Here is a 22,643-nt window from a genome sequence, read left to right as displayed (position 1 = left end):
CAGATCGGCGAACAGACTTTTTAATTGTGAAAAGATAGAATTGTTTGTTTTTAATCAATAAAAAGGGAATTCAAATAGCCGAAAATCAGTGACACCTATCTCAAATCGGCATTCTATCGTACACCAGCCACACTGAGCAGATACCATTGCGGAGACCGTTAATTCAATTCTCATTTTTGTTGCATATAATAAAGAGATTTTCCATTCAAACCACTACCAATGCCGTTTTACTTACATACATATGCTGCAGGCTTCGCCGAAACCAAGCCATTTATTGCAAAATCCCATTCCATATAAATCAACCCCAATATCAGATTGACCAGGAGTGTCAGCGCGCGTACACTGGCGATTAACTACAAAACATGTAGCTATATAAACCTTATATACTTTGCAATAAAGTTGAAAATCCTTTGTTGTAAATTGAAGTATTTTGCTAAGTGCTTGTATTGTCATTTATTATCGTCTTCCGCGCGTGGCCATTGAAGCGTACTCGTATTTATCGAATGTTTGAGCCGATGTCCGAAACGATACGAGACGCCATTTATTATTCGTATGAATCGAACAATATTTTTGTTTTGTTTATGTTATGACGGTGTGTTATGTAAATGGTATTGTGTTAAGATCAGTAAACTCGAGATGAGGTGGATGGACTGTGGTGATATTATATATCTGAAAAAGAGTTAACGATATTTACTAACTAAGAGAAAAATAGATACATACATACTATTTACCTATATACTATTTATAATATATACTATCACATACCTATTCCGATATATTTAAACGGTAAACTAAACAACACTAATTTGTTCTTGCTACAAAACAGCTTATCATAGCTCTATTATTTATTTATCTAGGTTTATTTATAGCATCAGAAAGACCAGTCATATCAAGAACAAAAGCATTTAATTTAATATTATATTGAGACTGTTAAGAGTACGAGACAAATCTTCTTTATTCAGGTACTTGCATCAAAGATGCACTCAATTCTAAGGGGCTGACTCATTCTCAAGTCTCAACTCGTCCGTACCTCGTCGCATTCAACAAAGAAATTAAAGCGAATTTGCGTGTATTGTAGTTATGATGTTAATTACCCGAAAAGGTACTAGTAATATGCTACTTCATTTCAAATGCCGCACACTGCTCCCACAACGTAATACATTGGACACAATTAACAATAAAATACCACCCAAAATACATTATTCACGCAGTATTTAACTGGTTGTCGCCAAATTGAAAATGGTTAGTGCAAAATTGGGTGAACGTATTAGTATTTTATCTTGGGTGGTAAGCCAAGGAGGCGAATAAGCATTCAAGTGGCCTTTTCGAATATTTATTTAAAGGATTACGCACATTACGACCACTATAGGAGTGTACTTCGCCTTTGTTAAACATGTTTTGTTACGAGAAAGCTTCCTCTTCATAATTATTTACTTATGTTATGGAGGCTCAAATATTTAAAGCCAAATTTTGAATGACAATGACGCGCCGTCGCCTAAAAAAAGTGGACGCTTCCTTTGGCTATCGCAAGTACCTACATCAATCAATATTAACAATAGAACATTGAATTTAAAGTAAGATTTCGATTTTTGTCTTTGAATAAAATATTTGTGTCAAAGAATTATTTTTAGAAACAATTTAAAATTTTACTTACAGACTTAGCATACGTTTACATTGGTTGGGTAATTCCTCAGGGACATTTTGTTAGGACACTAATATTGTTAATAGAAACCCTTTATCCTTAAGGCTCATAATGAAGATTTATGTTGGGATTGCAACAATTGTGTAGAAATGACAAAAAAATGAAAGGAAGCGGCGCTAACTTCTAGAAACGATAATCCCCGAGGAATCGCAACCCTTCTGTGGTCCGCGGCCATTTTTTTGTCCAGCTGTGTTGTTGAATGGGTGCATTGTGTGAGCGTAATGTTCAGGAAGCTATTGAGTTCAATTGTGTACGCTCCGATGGTCATCGCATATTGATTTAAGAAAGTGGCAAATGTAAGAAGGGAATTTATGTGTTTTGAAACTGGATTTTAGGGACAATATTTGAATATTTCAACGCGTATATTTGTTTACAGATGAGTTTGTTACTTCATATATAGATTATGACAGGTTTATCATAAAATATACGGTGTGTATTGTAATATTCAGATAGGTTATTATGTTATATGGGGCACATGTTGCATATTTAACCATAAACTTGGAATTGAATTTATTATGCTGTGATGCTTGACACGTAGTTTCACGCAGGTGAAGTTACAACATAATTATGCAACCTTAATATCATATTGTAATGTTCATGCGTGTCACAAGTTAGAAGGACATAGCCATCTCGATTTATTTAAGTATATTTTTATTATGCATTTTTTTCGTGTGCCTACTAAAATCTCTGCGGTATTGACTTGTTTTTGTTTCAAAGACCACTTGCGATTGGTATTAAGAACATACCGTCTCGATTTATTTAAATAGGTATGTTTTAATTATTACTTTATTCTACATTTATGGATGATGGAGCCTCAAAAACTGCTATTCAAACTTTGTTTACTTATTTTTTGTTTACGACTATAACCACTTGTACGGGTATTAAATTAAACGATCGACTTATTCATTGTTACAGACCACATTGCTTGTTATTTATTATAGTAAACATTTAGACGCCATGGCAGTTAAATATAACTAAACTGTTAGCACAGTTTCGCGCTCTCATTCTTTTCAATAGACCCTAATGATGACAAAAACATGTGGTCAAGTGCGAAGCAGAATTAATGTTATGGTTCTAGCTTTTGTACATACTTACAATATCAAGCCTTTTTCCCACAGGCGTAGGCAGATACCTTACAACCAGCCACTTTGTACGATCCTTACAAACTTCCCTTGCCTCATTCACATCCATACATCTTGTCTTTCAGTACCGCCGGTTACGAGGACTACGCATCTGACCTTTTTGTAAGATCACCATCCAAATGATTATACCTACCTATTTTATCAAAATTGCTTGCAAACATTCATAATTATCACGCCTTTAAGGTGTAGGCGGAAGTGTTATACTCCTCAATCATTAACAATGTTAGTGCCATGTAATAAGGAGCGAGCTCGATGCCGCATTGAATATTCCCAAAATCATTGATGTATTTGCCAAATATAATTATTTATTTGAAAGTAAATAGTCCGCTTAGTTTTGTCAAAACGAACTTTCACGATTTAATTGTCGGTATACATACGATAAAATAAATAGTCAACGTTTTTCCAGCAAGGCCTATGGACCCCCATAACCGCGTCCCAGTGAGAAGTCACGACAAAAACATCAATATATCATCAGTAAGTAGGTATATAACACTATTTACCAAAGCTAATCGTCGGCAGGTCATTGTCCCATATTCGCCATTTTTTTCTCTACACTGATTCATTGGCAATTTGCGTCTCTTTATTATTCAAATTAGCAGTTCGTATTTTTCCGCCATCTTGAAGTGTGTCAATGAAACAATGAATATTGTCTATGAAGCAGGTCAGAAAGATTTGTGTTTGGAACACGCTAATGGCTTTGTCAAATTTTGTTTTTCTTTTTCTAGATTTTTCTATTGCTTGGTACTTTTGGTGATGGTTATATTAGTTGTTTAATAGAGTGTTATGTTTACTGATTGATTTTGGTCTATTCTTTTTATAAAACTATAATCAGCACTGTCGGTCTATGGTTTGAAGTTTGGTATCTGAAATTACCAACAACTGCAAGAATTCTTGCAATTGGTATTTGAAATCACCAACAATTCCAAGAATTGCTAAACTGAAATTAATAAAGTAATGATACAAAACCAAATGACAGCTTTGTGCGAGATCAGCATTAAAATATAAACTATGTTGTTGAACGACAAAAAAACAATAAATTACCTAACAGGAATTGTTAAACATTATTTTGTTAAGTTTCGATTTGAAACAAAGATAAAATATACGTATTATAATGGTGTGAGTAAGTTGTTTTCAAAATGTAAGCTTTTTGAACTGTTATTTAAACGTTAATAGAAAGCTAAACAATCTGGTTAGAGCGTGTGAAAATTATTCTGAAAAATACAATTTTGTAGGTCAGATTGGTTTAGTGATTAAATGTGTATTTTTGATGCTTTTTCCTCATATTGTTGCTGTTTCATTTTGTATTTTATGTAACGGATGTGAGGGTATTAGATGAGTAACAATTCATCATCAGCCTTTTTTCTAACTATGTTGGGGTCGGCTTCCAGTCTCATCGAATGTATCTTCTCCCGAACAGCAGCTACCGAATGCATTAGTATTATACATGGAGTGGTTGCATAATGAACCATATAGTTACCAATTTCAAGTCTAACTTAGTAATAACGAACTTATATCGATCCAGAAATTACTGCTATTATATTTTAAAAATCAAAATCAATTTTATAAGTAAGATAATTTCTACTGTTTTGTTAAATACATTGACCACATCCGCGAACGACTTCTAACGTACGCTCCGAAGTACCACAGCTCAAGTACTTGATCATCCACCCATGTAATGACCGCGTCAAAGTTTGCTGAACCCCTTGCTTCTTTAGCGAATGTGTAACTAGTATGAGCGCATCACAATAACTTGGTCAGTAATACCAATAGACTGATCACATTAGGAATTGCTAATTAAATAACACTAGTATGTGAAATCTCGCAGGATTTTGCTAAATACTTTTAATTTTTAGCTCGGTCTAGCCACGGTGTAATAGAGATACGCATATAATAGGCTAATTGATTTCTATTAGTACGGTCCTACGTCGTATTTGTACCTTTTTATCATATCACGATTTTTTCCTTACTTTAGATGACGTGGAATTTTGATATAACATGAATGTTGTTGTGGATATGTTTTTGATCCCATTGAATTAACCTTTAACTTAACAATTAGGTTACTTTCACAAACCCGATGTTACAATAGAATGCTTGATGTTTTGATTAGTCTTATCCAAGTATATCAATATCTGTTTGACCACTGAAAAAATTGTTTGGACTATTATTTTTTATATCTAGGTGCGACACAGTTCTATAAAACTTTTTAAATTTATCATGAAATATTCTTAACAGTATGCTGCAGTTTGAGCCCAAAAATATGAGGATTCGTAAAGAACTGCATAACATTGATGATTTTTATAAACCTCTGTCTACACCTTCGAGTATAACAGGCGTAATATTAAGAGTAAAATCATAAGTTTCTCTTTTATGATAAATTCTATCCCTATAAACACCAACATAGTTAGCACAGCGCTATTACCCGCGGTAACGAGTCGAGTGAAAGGCGAAACGTTGCGGGTTCGATACCCGCGCGTGGCTTCCTCCTTCCGACATAGCTAACTTCCTATTCTAGTATACTGTCGCGCTCACTCAACTAGTAGTTATTAGGAACTTGACATTAAAGACCAGTTTCACAGATTATATTTAAGTTCTAGATAAATCTATTAGTCACCAAAAAATAAGATGATAGAAAATATATGAAAACGACCGGTAAAATGCTGTCTGAGAGGTATTTAAGAGGTTAAGCAAGACTTTAACCAAGTTGATTTTCTAATAAAACTAAAGTTACCACTGTTTTGTCACAAACAGGCGAACCAATTATATAGGAATAAATCGTCTGAAATTACGACGATGGATCTCGAAATTAGTCTCTACCATTTTGTCCAATAAATTGTCTATACTTTAAAACCAAACAACTTAAAAAAAAACAATCTACACGTTAAGTAATCAGAAAACCTAAAACAATCGCGACAAATTGATAACCTCCATTTATTTGCAGTTGATTATAAAGGGCAAATAAAAAACAAGCTCTTCCTAGATTGAAAGTAATCAGTCGCTAATATAATCTAAGATTTAGTTATTAAAGTGGAAAATGGTCGGTGTCCGGGAAGCGTGCAGTTTTCTGCGCATGCGCGGTAGTGAAAGTAAACAGGAACTAGACGCCACTTCCGGCCCGGGATCGTAATACGGGAACAGTCGAGAGATTATCTACTTATTACTATGATAATATACTGAGTTGTGTATACGAATTACTTGAGATCCGTCGTTGGATTGGCCATTTTGTTTACGTACTCTTTGAAACTTGATTAAGTTATGTTTGTTAAGAATAATGACTATGAAGAATATTATAGATTTATACATTGTAATATTTTTAATATTTCTTAAAGAAGAGTAGATAAGAAATTACATAGTATAATATACTCTCTTGAATAAATATTTGAAGTATATTAATAAATATTTTGCTATTATCATTCGTCTATTAGGCTTGCATCAATCGGCCTAGCCGGGTGGCATAACCTATGTGAAGATGAACCCGATCGGCACAAACCGAAAAAATAAGTCATATTCGAGCCCGAATATGTATGTAGCAAGCCCGAAGGTAGGCAGAAGTGTATGACATAGACCCACGCACCTAACAAAATCTGTCCCATGTAATGCACGATACTGTTGAGAAATATATTAATTTAATTTATAAGAAACCAATAGCATTTTGTTCGCCCCGAGAATATAACCCAGAGTATCGTGTCTAGCAGTCGTATCTCTACAAAGGCAGTCAAGTCAATATTACTTAACTTAAACAATTTACCAGTTAAAATAATATAAAATGAATATATAAATAGGATAACTGCAGGATACGCGTACTTAAGAGCTAACTGCCGGCTTGTTAAATATCTAATAGTTATACTTACTGGGTAAAAACTTATTTTATCTATATTTTTAATAGTAACTAGTACATTCAGCACCATAAGTCGCTTTTAACCTTCATATTTTGGAAGCCTCTTTATTACCAAACTAGCTGACCCGCGCAACTTCGCTTGCGTCACATAAGAGATTTCGCCGTTTTTGTAACATTTCTCGTTGCTAGTCCGCTGCTATTGGTCGTAGCGTAATGATATATAGCCTATAGCCTTCCTCAATAAATAGGCTTTCCAACACTTAAAGAATTTTTCAAATCGGATCAGTAGTTCCTGAGATTAGCGCGTTCAAACAAACAAACTCTTCAGCTTTGTAATATTAGTATAGATGTTAATAATTACATGAACAAAATCAGGTAGAATTAGTTGGAATTAATCATTTTAATCACCGTCAGATATTTTCTTGGTGGAATAATATGCAATACTACAAATATAGGGCTTCGAAAGGTTGATTATGTATATAATCAGCGACTTTTGGAGCTGACTGTACCTACTAGGCTTGTAGAGAGATATGCCACTAAACTGGAAACGAATAGAATGTTATTTTGCAGGATCATTTTCCGGAGGCTGTCTGGTAAAGTAGCTTAAGGATCTTAGTTATAAAATCTATACTTCTATACTAATATTATAAAGCTGAAGAGTTTGTTTGTTTGAACGCGCTAATCTTGAGAACTACGGGTCCGATTTAAAAAAATATTTCAGTGTTCGATAGCCCATTTATCGAGGAAGGCTATAGGCTATATATCATCACGCTACGACCAATAGGAGCAGAGTACCAGTAAAAAATGTTACAAAAACGGGGAAAATTATGATTCTCTTATGTGACGCAAGCGAAGTTGCGAGGGTCAGCTAGTAATATTATAAACGCGAATGTTTGTAATAAGTATGAATGTTTTGTTACTATTTAACGTAACAACTACTAAACGATTTTTGAAGCTCACAGTTTAAGACATGTAGCGCGATTTTCTATATTTGTAATTATCGTGTAGACAGTTTTCCGGTTATAAACTTTAAAAATTGTTCCTTCTTTATAAAGGCGCTGGTCAATTTTTCATTCAGAGTTTCTCAATCTAAGCGCATCAATACTAATAGAAGATCGCAAGAGTTTCGCTTAGAATACTTTGCAATTTATTTTGTATATTGTTAAAACAGTTAACTAAATTAATGCTTTGCAGTGAGAAGACCAAATTATGAATGAGTAGCTTTTGCTTGGGACTTCATCCGCGTGGTTTGTGACTTAGGACAGAATTTTCATACAAACTTTCATCCCCTTGGGAGTAGAAATAATCAAAATCCTTTCTGAGCCGATCATAACGCCAAATATCAAGCCGATCCCTCCAGTGGTCTGGGCTGTGTGATGATAGATCTTTGAGTTATACATATATTTAATTCTAATTCCAAAAACAGTGTAGTAAAATTGACGCAGGTAGATAGAATTGACTTCTAGTAGTCGAGAAAGTGTCGAACATTATACACACAATGTATAGTACACCGAGTGCGTTCTATAGTTAGTGTTATAAACGTTTTACGAGTGGTTTTATGTCCTAGCTCTAGTTCCGAGTCTGCTCACTTTCTGTTCACTATAGTGTGGTAGTTGATATGAATGTATCAATGAGTGCTCGCAGTTATTCGTAAAAACAGGGCAACATAAATAATAATAAGAGAATATTCGTTTTTTAACTTTTTTTAACTTTTTTTTAACGTTTTTTAACAATATTTTAGGTTACCTAAACCCGCAATAATCGACCGGGTGGTCTGGGAATTCAGGGGACAACACAGGCTTTTAAATAAAATCCACAGACAAACTATCGATGGGTAGCCGCATAATAGTATTAGAGCTAAACGTAGCCATGCCTCGGAAGACAATTTATTTGTTGTTTATTAATATAGCAGTCAGAACTCTGACACTAGCTTGACGATTAGACTTAACTATAAGATGAATAAATTCATGAATTACTGATATTGAGGGCTAAATATTCCTACATTGGTTAGTTCTTATTAGATGCTAGAATACAGCGATATATTCAGTAACTAGTATACCTATTCTTTGAGTATAAGAACAGGATTTTAACGAAGCAAAAACTTTATTTAGGGAAAATATTTTCAATAATTTATAACGTTGCGTGGTTCGTAGTAAAGAAACCTTTAAAAGCAATCAGTAAAAGGCAAACTCATTCTCAATGACACAAAACCATAATATTATAAAATTGATATAGGTTTACGTGTCCTGTCAATTATTCCCGACTATAGATAGAAAGTGGGACAGGATGTACTGCACATTGCGACGTGATTAGATATTCCGAGCCACATCGGCCGCACTATGAGTAATGTCTAATGTATTACTGCAAGGACATGAGCGATATGCAAAATTTGTGCACTTTCTTTACTTGTTATTGTTGTATAGTAATAATTTTAATGTCAATTACATTATTTTTTTTATCGCTCGGTAATTATATTGAATGTGTCCAAAGTTAAAGTATTAGGAACGAATGCAGTTAACGAGGTCCAAGGTTCTATTCCTAAATAAGGTTTCTGTTATTTTTCTGTCGTCCTTCTGTACGAGAAGCGAAATGTCTTTTGTCTATGCGTTCTATGCAGGTTTTATTGCTGGCTAATGCAGCTATGAACCGACAAAGATTTTCTCATAATGTAATATTTTAACATAAAATCTAAGCACGTTATTTCAGAGAAAACCAAAGAATCGAATACATTTTCACTTTAATTTATTTAAAAATCAATGTCTTCCCCGACTATAATGAGTATTCGACACCCAAAACAAACTATGACTAATCTACGCACCTACATTGTTGCGCATTGACCTTTAATTAACAAAACAAAAACATCTAAAATCCGAAATAATTACTAAAAGAAGGTTACTACGCATTATTCCCTATATATCAATGCTTGGTTAAAAGATCACGACTGTACATAAGGCTTGCTACACACATATTCGGTTGGGCAATATTTATCGAACAACAAAATCGACTCGACTCACTTGTTCGGCTTGTGCCGATCGGGTTCATCCACCGAATATGTATTCAGTTTTGCCGATTTAGGCCGATTAATGCCGAACCGAATGAGTGTGTAGCAAGCCTAACTTACTCCAATCGTCTCCTAGTTGCACCATTATTACCTATTTTACCTATTTAAAAACAATTGCAGTGTAACTAAGTACTAGTAATGGGAAATTTACTTAATTTTGTAGTAAACATTCGAAAATGTTAGCTTTGTAGGATGTGAATAGCTGTTTCTCTGATTCATTCATTGATCAACATTGCTAATGAGGGAGAAAGGAAAGATTAATTTTCTTTTAAACCGATTTACAAAAGAGGAGGAGGTTCTTGATTTGTCTGTGTTTTTTTTTGTTACCTCTAGTTTTAAATTGGGTGGATTGACATTGATGATGCTCTTTTGTTTTAAAAGTGGCGTTTCCCATTTGATGTGAATAGATTTAGCGAATTGATTTAATATTTGTCTTGAAGTTGGCATTTTCTGAAATGATGATTTAAGAGCCATTACTTCAAGCTGTTTAAGCGCTCTGAAGGTTTGAAATAGATATCACCCTAGTTAGGTATATTGTTATACGGGAATTAACGTGATCATGAATTATTTACTTCGGTTTCTTTAACGTTAATCCCCATATAATACCCATTAGATAATTGTCACGTGACGCAATCTATAATTAGCAGCTGTAATTGTTTTTATTTTTATCTTATTCTACTACTACTACTATTCATCACCGTCCTACTTATGGTAATTTTTTTCATCGTAGAGTTAAAATAGTTAGTAAGTTAAAGATGTTCTCTTCAAGGACTGTTTTTGACTACAAGATTTCTTTATGATATTTTCTTTCCCTGATTTTTATCAGTGGTAACTATGTTTCAAAATGTTATTATCTATAATAGTAATGACTATTTTTCAAACACATGTCTCATCATACTAAATCCTTTATTTGGTAGGTATTTCATTCATCAAATCAATATTGCTTACGCGTGATTACTCATCTTTTATTATCATTTGTTACCCACCGGGAAAATACAACACACTCATTGCAATTATTTCATAATAATGCATTACAAAAATAGGTGAATTTGCTTGTTGTGTCATTCTCACGAGTTATAGTGTGTTGTGCTATGCAGTCCACGTCGCTCCACGTGGGACATCCGTTTGATATAGTGCTGCCAACATTTGGGATTTATGTGAGACAGTCACTGTAAGAATTGTCGCTTAGATTTTATACTTATTGAGTATTTAAGGGAGCCATAGATTCTAATTTCTAGGTTTATTGCAAGTCAAAAAATTTTTTGTAGATTTTTGAAATGCGTTATAAGATGACTACAATTTTAGTTTTGAGTTCTTCTTAATTTAATGAATACAAGTAGATTTTGTACATACCTACCTAAAAATATTTTGTAGGTTCCCTATTTCTATAATAAAAAGTAATGCCGAGACCTACATCACAATTTATGCGGAATGCGTAGACGATTTAGGACACATAATTTAACACATTTTTTTTCCTTAAATGTTTTATTATTTCTTGTATTCATTTACGGAAATAAACTCAATTCAGGAGATACACGTCTCTATCATTTGGGTAAGATTCTTGTCTTTTGCAATGAATTCTGATTAAGAGTAAATAATGGAGTTTAACAACCAGCTATGAACAGTCACCGCAAACTCACGAAAACTGGCTGCAAATTGGTACACCAGGTATCACATAATCATTCTTTTATATCCACTTAAAGCTAGAAATATGTAGACTTAGTCCAGTCTAGCCTAACTGCATAAATATGACATGTGTCCATAAATAGCGGCAAGGAAACGTCGTGAATATAAAAGTGTGTATTAGCTTCAATTATAATAGAATAAGAAATGGCATTGGGCCAAGGTTAGAGTTACGTCTGCTGTCAGTTTTAAGCTTAATATATGTTTTATAGGACATGCATTTTCGCTTTTAAGTTAAAAAGTTTCTGTTGCTTTCAAAATGAAGTCAACATTTTCTATTTTCATCGTTACAGAAACGTATTAGCGTAAAATACATAGATTCTATCTAGATTTATACTGTTTTATAATTTTTTGTAAAATTTACATACCTATATTTCTAATTCGTTTGTCTTTATGCCAGCTTTATAAAACGTTGATTTCCCTATTCCAATTTTTGATTCATATATTTCAGATTTTCTTTTATCTTTTCGTTTTTTCGGTTCAACGATGCTCAAATATTGGGAAAGTCTTTGAAACAGCAAACAGATGGTAATCAGAGTGGTGTTGTAACTGACTATTTAAAAGTATTTGCAAGTCTAGGAGTGTGGAAGGGAAATACCCAGGCCTGGCCTAGGCTTCATACTACTGCTCAATGGAAATTCTATGATAAGTATGAAGCGCTTTATTTGATTTTATACGTGTTAATACATGAATATTCCCTTCATTTTGATAAAAACCTATTTAAATTTTGAAGTAATGAAATGGATCACCGAGTTTGCGTGTTTGGTCGTAACGTAATAAATAATGATTTTTTTAAAAGGCTAATATTAATAGTTACCTCACATATAGTCAACCTGGGTAACTTTGAATCATTTGGGTAACATTGACAGTGGGAATTTGAACTAGTTTCGATTATTTTTTCATATGAAACCAACACAATTGATAAAGGTTTATTTTAGTTTTGCAAACTTTTATCAATTGTGTTGGTTTCATATCAAATTGACCTTAATAGAGTTGATTTAAAACTTTGAAACTGAAAACGCTTGCGATTAAATATGACTTATTGACTACGGATTTATTTTTCTGGCATTTTGTATTGATTCGAATTAACTTTATTGCTTTGCATTTTGCAGGTCTTAAAATAAATTAATATCTGTTATTTATGTCATGTTTATGAAGCGATTAGGCGATTATTTACTGTCGTTTTAAAATAATTGTATTTCGATATTTTAAAAATTCTTAAACTGCACAACTCCAAAAGAATAAAATAGTCTACATAATTTTCTAAATAAAGACTGCAACCGTAAAAGAAAGGTTGATAAAATAATAAAAATATATATTATTTTTTATGTTTAAAGGCTTTACGGCTAGCCAGTATTGAATGTTTATAGTTTTGACACTTTAATAGGTTTTCTAACCTCCTTGGCCAAACGAATCTGGCCAGTATAATATCTTAATAGTATACCCACACGAAAAATCCTGTTAATATTTTATTTACTTAGGAAGTAGAACAATTTATTATTTTTATCGTATAAACAGGTGCAATGGACGATAAACACGTAATTATCAGTTAATTGTGGATTTATGATAAAATTATTATGTGCCAGTTTCCGTTTACATGCAAGTTAACATCGACTTTTGAAATAAACTTTTTATTTTAAATAATTATTACTTCTAAGTTATTCATACTAAGGTAGTAAATTTAAAGTAGATTGAGTATGCCTTTAAATCATTTGAAGCTATTATTTTTGTCTTACTGTATGCTCGACAAAAAATCAATTTCACAATACTTATTCAGTAGTTAAAGTTACAAAAAATTATAGTGAAATTACACTGGGTTTTTTCACCGCATGAGTTATGTTTGTATCATCATAGTTTATCGCAACGTAGCGCAATAGAGCGTAACGCAATAGGATAATAGCGCAAAATCCTCAAGCGATCGTCATTTGTTACCTCATTGAGTGTATTACAACAGACGCCATAGAAACACCATCATCTAGATTATGTCATGGGATTACTGGAACTCCGATAATCGCATTTCACTCGAGGTCAGTCGAAGTGCCAAGCAACCAATCAGCGTTTAGCAGGCGATGCACGTCCATCCCTCATTGGCTATGCGCGCCTAGTACATGCGCAAACGCACCTAGCCTAGAGACAGTGTAGGAACACTATGATGACAAAATTATCGTACAAATTATATAAGAATGGTGATTTTTAATTATACTTGGAAGTATGTTGTATGGTAATCAATATCGTTTATGGAAAATTCATGGCTTTAATAGAGTCGTTCGGAGAAATCCTATTATATGAATTTGTAAGCTTAAATGAAGCTATTGATGCTGTCTCCTTGGCATGTTTTCTCCATTTTGTCGTCTTAATAGTCCATTGTCTTCATATCATTATCTATCGATGTTCTAGGTACGCTACCAGATTTCCCGATGTATTCTTGTAAGTAAAAACTCTTCAAATTCTCGGAATTGGTTTTCAACACAACTTTTCTCTTACTGTAATTTCATGCCACTTCTGTCTCATTCTTTCAATAAATACCCGACATATATATAGACACAGCATTCACAACAAAATTTCCACAAATTCTTTACACATACACATTTTGATACTATACATAAAACACGCAATTTTCCCACACGGATAGGCAGAGACCAAAGAACGCCACTTAGTACAATCCTAATAAACCTTTAACAATCATTTTCCTATCACGAAAAAAACCTCAAAAAACAATTTACCTGTCTCCCTCCCACAACTAGCAAAGAAAGCAGCCTTCTGTTTGCAATATAACGGACTAGTTATCAAAATATGGGGTAATCGGGTGCTATGCAATCAGCTGGGGTCTGTTCTCATAGCTACCCTACGCTGCTGGTCAGTGGTGCAGTGGACTAAGTCGCGTCCGCTCGCAGGCACCATGCCAACTGCTAATGCACGGACCTTAGAGTAGGGAGTAGGTTTAGAGAGTAGAGCTTAGAATTGATTATGATTTAATATTTATTGTGTAAGGTGAAGAAAGGAATCTTTAAGAAAATCTTTGAAGTGTCTTTTTTGTGCTATTATTATTATGCTTATAACATATGGTGTTTGTTTGCAGCTAAAATAAGAATGTTTTTATGTAGATGCTTAGAATAATTAGTGCTATGACTGAAATCGTTACTGAAGTTGTGTAAAAAAGACGTGATTAATTAATACTATGACTAAAGTTGTTCATGAAATCGATTTTAACGGATACAATATTTTGATATTAACATGGTTTTCAATCAGATTGATGAAAAAGTAAAATATAAGAACACATACCAATTATATTGGTTGGTTTAATTTCGGACAGATGGTGTTAAACATCAGGATTATGACGTCAAGTAAATAGACCACTTACTAGTGGATGTGTACCTAAAAAATACCATGAATTTAACCAAAACATAACCAGATTTGTTAAACAATTACCTAGCCGTATTCTTCAGACAAAACTCTACGTCTATTGAAAATACAATCATAGTTTGCACAAACGCCCAATGATATCATTGCAAATCTCTGTATCTATTTACTCTATGCAGTATGTGATATCCTGGTCACGTGTGTGCATAGTAAAAGTACTTTCGTTCGAGGTCGCATTGTCATTCACGAAGGCTCCAACGCATCGACTGCAGTCACCGCCTACTTTTAGAAACAACATTGTTGTGACTAGTTGGCAACCTATGAGGTTTACACGATTTTGTCCTTGAAAATGTCTCGTGGAAAGTTTTCTATGATGATTTGAGAAGATTTCTTAATAACATCTGTGATTGGGTAGGTGTTGATATGTTTTCTTCTGGAAAATAGTCTTCTGTAGCTCATTTCTGCGTAGTCTGTACTGTCAAGTTTCGACATTTAAAATGTACCTACTGCCAAAATAAATGTTACAGAGCCCGGTAAAAGCGCTAAACAGATTTTTCTGTAAAATTTAGATTAACTGGCCCGTTGTCGGTAGTCGATAGTAGTAGTAGTAGAGAATCGAGATACTGATTTGATTGGAAAGGTGTTGATAAGTTTTTGTGCGGAAAATGGGCTTCTGGGGTAGCAATTCTTTAAGAACTAGGTTTTCAATTTCAATGTTTAATCGATATATCGATAACGATACTGAACACCGAGGCAAATAAATCATACTAAAGCTTACGTTTTGTAATAATATTTTGTAGAATCTGCTTCAAGAATATTATACAAGAGGCTGGGTTTTGCAGTCAAACTACGTCGGTAGTTTTGTGGGAAATCAACTAAATAAATGTGTCATAAAGAGGTTTCATGAACAAATAAAGAAAATACATGTGTTTTTACTTATATTAAGAGAGCATGACGTCTTAGACCTTTTCTTTAGATATGGAAGGTTTGACATGAGTGGAATTATATTATTGAAATGTTCAGATTAGATTCCTTGTCCCCTTTCTAAATTTAGTTCATGATTTCAATGCCCATTCAATGTTCCCAAGTAATATTTATTGCATACAGTTACCAACTCTTTAACCGGCTTTGACCGGAGATAAAGTTCATGAAAAAACAACAACGTCTTATAATTCCGAGACGTAATATTTCAGAATACAAAATCTCTATATTCATCCATTTAGTTGCATAACAAAACAAGTTTTTTTTTACATCTACCCGCACATTTTACGTTATTACGTAATACTCCTGAACAGTTCTTGAATTTCAGATACAAATCAATTGTATAAATGTTTAAATTAATTAATAATTCAATTGATTTCTTTAATATTTGGTTTTTGGAAGGAGGGTCTGTTTATTTACAATTTTAATGGTACAAATGACGTTAGTTCAGATTTTGTATTTAACATTCATTTCTTGAGTAAAGGATCGGACATTTTGTAGTAGGTATTTGGTAGAGTGGGTTAAACAAAATTCACGTTTGGAAAGTGTTTGCGTTACGTTTTATGAATAGTTTTCCACGTTTTATGAAAGAGAAACTCTTGTTTCGTCACGATTTTCCTTATCGTTGGGAAATTGAGTACAAAAACGTTTAGTCTTGATAATTTTCTTTGAATAGATTACAAAATATTTCAATAAATAATGTTATTGACACCATTGCCATTACTCCTGCAGAATAAATGCGTAGATAATATCAATTTCAATATGCAATTGAATTTACTTTTACGAGTATTAGTATACATACACATTAACACGCCTCTTTCCCATAGAGGTCGAGTAGAGACCAAAGAATACTTCACTATTATAAATGTGCGTAATAAAACTACGGCTGGAACAATAAACATTGCTCTGATAATGATTTTTCGGAAGGCAAACCACTTTTGGCACGTTTCTCTCATGGGATGTGTATTTAGGGTATCTGTATATCATTGCTCAGGAACAACATGGTCACGTGTCAGTCCGGACTAAATCAAGGCGTAGTATTTAGTTATTCATTCAAACACGAGACTTGGACTTATTTAATACGCATTTATGCCAAATCTGAAGACTTAAAAATGTTTTTTATGCCAAACGGGGAATAATTTTAATACCAACGACTAACATTTTCTTTTGTGCTTTTTAAGACATTTGAATACGTACATATGCAAATTGATTTGGTCTGCTTAATCGTGGGTCTCGTATATTTAAGAAAATCAGAAATCGGCTTGTCCTGTAGACATTTACAATACGTAGTTAGGGGATGAAGGCGCAACGTACAGTGTCAGTTACACGACTTCACTTCGGTAAATACGAAATTATTTCTAGAGTTTTCGTAACAGTTTAATGTGTTTTGTAAGTTTTAATTACAACTTATTTGTAACAAACAAACGTTGCAAGTATTAAATGTTCTATCGCCTACTTAATTTAACAAGAAAGTTAGGTATATTGCCATAGGAAAAATGGCGTAAAACCGAACAAATCAAGTCTTTTGCATAGATTTCGGTACCATTATTCTCTAGTTCGTAATTTTGTAGTAAAAACCCTCTCGTTTCTTTTATAACTATGTCTGTAATACACATAATAACAGAGTGGTTAAGCAAGAACAATTTGTAAGTTATTTGCTGACAAATTCAAAGTATTTACTTATCAGATGTTTGTGGCTTCCCTCGTTGTTGACTAATCTTATTATATCTTATTATAATGCTTATGTATTACTTTTCCTTATTCAGTAATATTACTTACAAAAGGAAATATTATCGTGAGGTGCAGTACTAATAAATAACCAAAATATAAACCTCAATAGTGTGAAAAAAACATTCATTTCTTAGTGCATTTGGCATCGGATGTATGTATTTCAGTCTCGAATATATGTTATTTCTCTTTTTCTCAACATTTGGCAACAAAATAAGACATTCTTATATTCTTCCCTGTAAGCCGAATATAGTCAAATCTATTATGCAGCAAAGGAGGCTTGCTATACGCCTTGCAGTGGACAGAGAAAAACTGACATTAATAAAGATTCCGGTGAATTCAATTAGACCGCCGTTAAAACCGATGATATTATTAAAGTACAACTCATAAGATCTTTATTATCAGGTATTCAAGTATCCCAAAAATTGCAATTACTCGACACGATAGCTTAAAAATTTCAAACCACGCAGTCGAATTCAATCAACGATTTTAAAAGAATAAATATTAGTTACAAACTGATCGTGTTTGATCGTTGATAGGTGACTCCAGTATAATTATCCCCTCTTTAATTCTAGGGAAAACTGTTGAATAATGTAACAGTGACGTCATAGTGATAGAATCAAACCTTGGCGTGGAGCCAGGGACATGAAAAGTGATTCTCAATTACAAGCACTTGAAATACGCCTGATTGCTGTTGAAGTTGACAAGTTTGCCGTGAGATCGTAACTTCGCCAGTTGGTAATAAGATTTAAAGCCTTACTTTTGCTTGTGTGATAAAAGTTGATCTTTATTTTGGAAAAGTCTATCAGAGTGTTTGGTTTTGTAGATTAGACAATAAATACATTTTCTGCGCTTAGAATATGTCATCTTCTTAATTGCACACTTAAGAGTAGTTTCTGAGGTTAACTATGTAAAATTTTATCTGGTTGCCCAATCTTTATTAATATAATTCAGCATAAATATCAAAATATAATTTTTATCGTTAGAAGTCAATTCACGAAGTAAGTTATGATTTTATTTAATCATTATGTTATGAGTTCACATTTACATTCAATCAATATCATTCGTCAACATCAGGTTGGTCATTATATGAGAACGAAACTGGCATGAAGAAATCCAGTGTATTTTTAATGTATTTTCAAATTTCTACGCTTAAAGGCTTTTCTAATAAACTATGATGATTATTCTCTACCGGTATTGTCGTCCCCACCCATGATGTAATGTTTCATGTAGTTTTTACTGTAGCTGTATGCTTGTATGCCTGTATGGTGAAAATAGCGAGGGTTATAATTATAATTGAGCCGCGTCAGACAGACAATGTGTTTCCTATTCTCATTACATAAATACTATTCATTAGACGCCGAGCCGTTCGTTGTAGGGCTGTCGGGCTGAACCTATTGTTTCATAGCTTTGCATTTCCGTGTTTGGTTTTTAGCTTTTTTTATATGACTGTTAATAGTGTACTCTACTGTTGATCATGAGGTCGCAGTGCCCCTCAGCTGGGCATAGGGTCTCCTTCTGAAGTCATTGGTGTACTACTTTTACTTCGTGTTACCTCGGGTTCACTCTGCGGCCCTTAACTGGCTTGGGAGGTGCCAACTTATACCACACGGCTATCATTATCAGCCAGGCTTTTCTTCCAACTATGTTAGAGTCGGCTTTCAGTCTCACCGGTTGCAGCTGGATACCTGTATTTTACATGGAGTGACTGCCTATCGGACATCCTTCGGTACGACTGGTTGTCAGACTTACAAAAGACTACTGTTAACGACTGTCAATGATCTTTGAAAATGACATCCGGGAACCACAATATAACGTTCCTTCCGAAACACGGAGAAACTCGATATGTATAAGATGGTCACCCCATCCACAGAACACCAATGCGCGCGGCTGTTCTTAACTAAGTCACGAGCTCCTCATGTAAAACTATTTAATGTAAATATGGTTGCTGTTTTCTGTAGTTAGCCAGCCCTATCACCGGCGTCGGATGGCAGTGATTCAGTGGCGTGTTCCCTACGTTTTTGCGAGCGGGCAGGGTGTTGCTCGCGCCACGTGTTCGCGGCCATCGACCCTGCACACATCTCCTAAAGGAATACTATGTACGGGCCCAAGGTGGACCGCACTGTTCGCGGTCATCATGCAACGTGAGTTCAGTGCAAGTTTGTGTTTTGTTTTGATTGTTTCAATTAAGTTTTAATAGTCAATTTTCCTTTTAAGTTTCTTCGGGCTTCGCTCGTCGTATCGTTTGCCGCGATTTGTAGTGATATGCTCGTGTCAATGTTACCTGCTTGAAGGCTTCATATGGCACGATTGCTATTATAATTAGGTTATCAAGATATTCTGGCCACTTGTGCTGAACTGACTATTAATAGGGTTCTACTGTAATTATTTATTGCTTATCAAGACATTGGTGCATAAAGAATCGATACTAAGCTGTACAGTTTTAGTGCAAGCGACTTATGAACTACATATCTTTATTCCTTCATACGTTTCTCTGCTAAAGTGTCTTTGCATTATACTAACAAAAACCACGTTTTTTAGTTACTCAGGTTTACTTAATGAAATAATGGAAATCAGGCGATTACTGGTGATTATGCCTGGCAACTGTGTTCCATGACATTTTTCTTCGAACACAATTATATGACTGACAACATCAGTGCCGTTGGTTCATTCATCTTGCTTTCAAGAAATCTTATTTGAATATAACTTTGTAAATACATGGTAAAGTTGATTTAATTTATATCGTCTTAGGGAGTCCCTGCTGGTCACCGGTCACCTCTTCTAGGGCATTGACTATACGTAATATTATTATATAAAATCAAAATCATTTATTCATATAGTACGGACGTAGGTAGTCAATGATACAGAGTGTGAATTTATTTTAATGAGAGGAGTTGGCAAGAAACTCTTGGGTTCTCTTTTTAATTGCTATATTAGTAAGTATTATACAATGATTACAAATAAAATAAATAAAAACTTGATCCACTAATGTCCTACTGCTGGGCAAGGGACTCCCGTAATGAGGAAGGGGTTAGGCTTTGATTCCACCACGCTGGCCAATTGCGAGTTGGGGACTTAGAAGAAATAAACCCATTACTATCCTAGCGATTCCACTGCTTGCGCATTTCTCAGGACTCTTTATAATTTCTTCTTTCAGTGTTATATTAAGGTTTAACTCCTCTAAGGACACTAACAAGCCCTTCCACCCTTCACAAATGTAGGAAAAGCACATTCTATGTTTGTTTTTCTATTGGCAACAATCAAGTAAGGCATTGGACACGTCAAGTTGGAATTAAGAGCCATTTGACGGACTCCGTGGCACGGCAGACATGTTGTTTTTGTTATATCGATGCGCATACGAAATGTTTACTATGATTTAGATACGTGCTTTATTAATTTGATTGTTCCTGTGTGGTCGGTTTAATGGTGGTAGAAAGCAGTCGTGTATGACAAGATGGATGGGTGAATGAAGAAGTTTGTGGGGATTGTATAGCCAGAGGTGTGTTTGGTTTCAGTCTAAGTCCATAGGAATATGGTGCGACTTTATGTTAGTATTTCATGATTATTGAGATACTGATTTCTATTCTTATTTACCGTTACATTCTTTAGTTGTATAGTAATTTAAGCAGTTCAGTCTACCTTTTCAGCAATGCATGAAATCTTCTGTAAAAAGTGATTCCTGGTGGTGGTGTCATAGCTCTGAATTGACACCATGTTGTCAGTCCGTAAGTGGAAAGAAATGCTCATGTAGTTCCTTGTTCTGACTGACTGACAAACTGATTGATCATCGCATATCCATAACTATAGACATTAGAAATAATTATGTAAAATAAAGGTACTATCATTACATTAACTTAAAAGCTGCAAATTATTTAAAATATCTTAGGATAACTTTGTCTTACTGGTAGCCTTGATTTTACTCTCAAATATCCACAGCTACGCTGTCTGCGTAAGGTTAGCAAACTTCACACACCGATGAAAACATAAAAAAACACTCTCAGGCCTAAAAAATCAAATTATGAGTACATACATTAATGCTACCACTTGTATGTAAGTGGCTGATAAAGTGACAGGAAACTGTCAACTAACTTAACAATAGAGAACTAACCAATATACCACTATACGTATAATTTGCATTGTGAATCAAAGTGAGGTTAGAATTCCCTCGTATCGATATTTTACAATTAAAATCATCGCATAAGCATAATAACAAAGCTATTCAAGCAGAAAACTGAAAAAAATTCTCATTCATAATGTTAAAAACAACAATAAAGAAACAAACAACTCATAGAGCGTTTCCCGCGCTTGCAAACATAAACAAACATGGAGGCCACGTGGTGAGCGCGCGCCGAGCGAACTTTACACAGGCCAATGACCCCGCGGTGTAATGAACAATTTATTTACTGATATTGATATTACTTACGATACTGTGGTTCAAGCGTCTGAACTGCTGATCGTAAAGTCTCGAGTTCGGTTCCCAGATATAGCAGGGTTTTTGTTGTAATTTACCCGTATGCGACTGTTGGTCGCGGGATCAATTCCCGGATTAGGCAGTGTTTTTTAATATCCCCAAATAGGTACAACTGCTAATCGTAAAGTTCCTGGTCGGATTCACAGATTAGGAAGCGTTTATATAATTTACCCGAATGCTGATTGTGAGGTCTCTGATTCGATCCCAAAATTGTAAAAATATTTTAGATTTGTTCAATTATTTGTAACTAGCTGACCCGCGCAACTTCGCTTGCAATAAGAGTGAATGGGTGAATTTTTCCCCCGTTTTTGTAACATTAATTACTGATCCTCTGCTGCTTTTGGTCGTACCGTGATGATATATAGCCTATGTCCTTTCTCGGGTATCAAAATATCTCCATACCAAATTTCATGCGAATTGGTTCAGTAGTTTAGGCGTGATTGAGTAGCAGACAGACAGAGTTACTTTCGCATTTATAATATTAAGTATGGATTTTAGTGGCTCGATGTGGATTATGTTTGGCAACAGGCCCCCTATTAAATTGAATCTTTATTAATAACGAAAGGGTAAGGTATTCTGAGCCACCTTCTAGTATAAAAGTTGTGATATTATAAAAAATGTTGTATTACAGTACGTTTTTTGATTAATGTTTGATTTAATTAAGTAATTTAGCGCATTAA

Source organism: Anticarsia gemmatalis, chromosome 24 (assembly GCF_050436995.1).
Source record: "Anticarsia gemmatalis isolate Benzon Research Colony breed Stoneville strain chromosome 24, ilAntGemm2 primary, whole genome shotgun sequence".
Classification (NCBI taxonomy): Eukaryota; Metazoa; Arthropoda; class Insecta; order Lepidoptera; family Erebidae; genus Anticarsia; species Anticarsia gemmatalis.
This window is presented reverse-complemented; position numbering follows the sequence as displayed.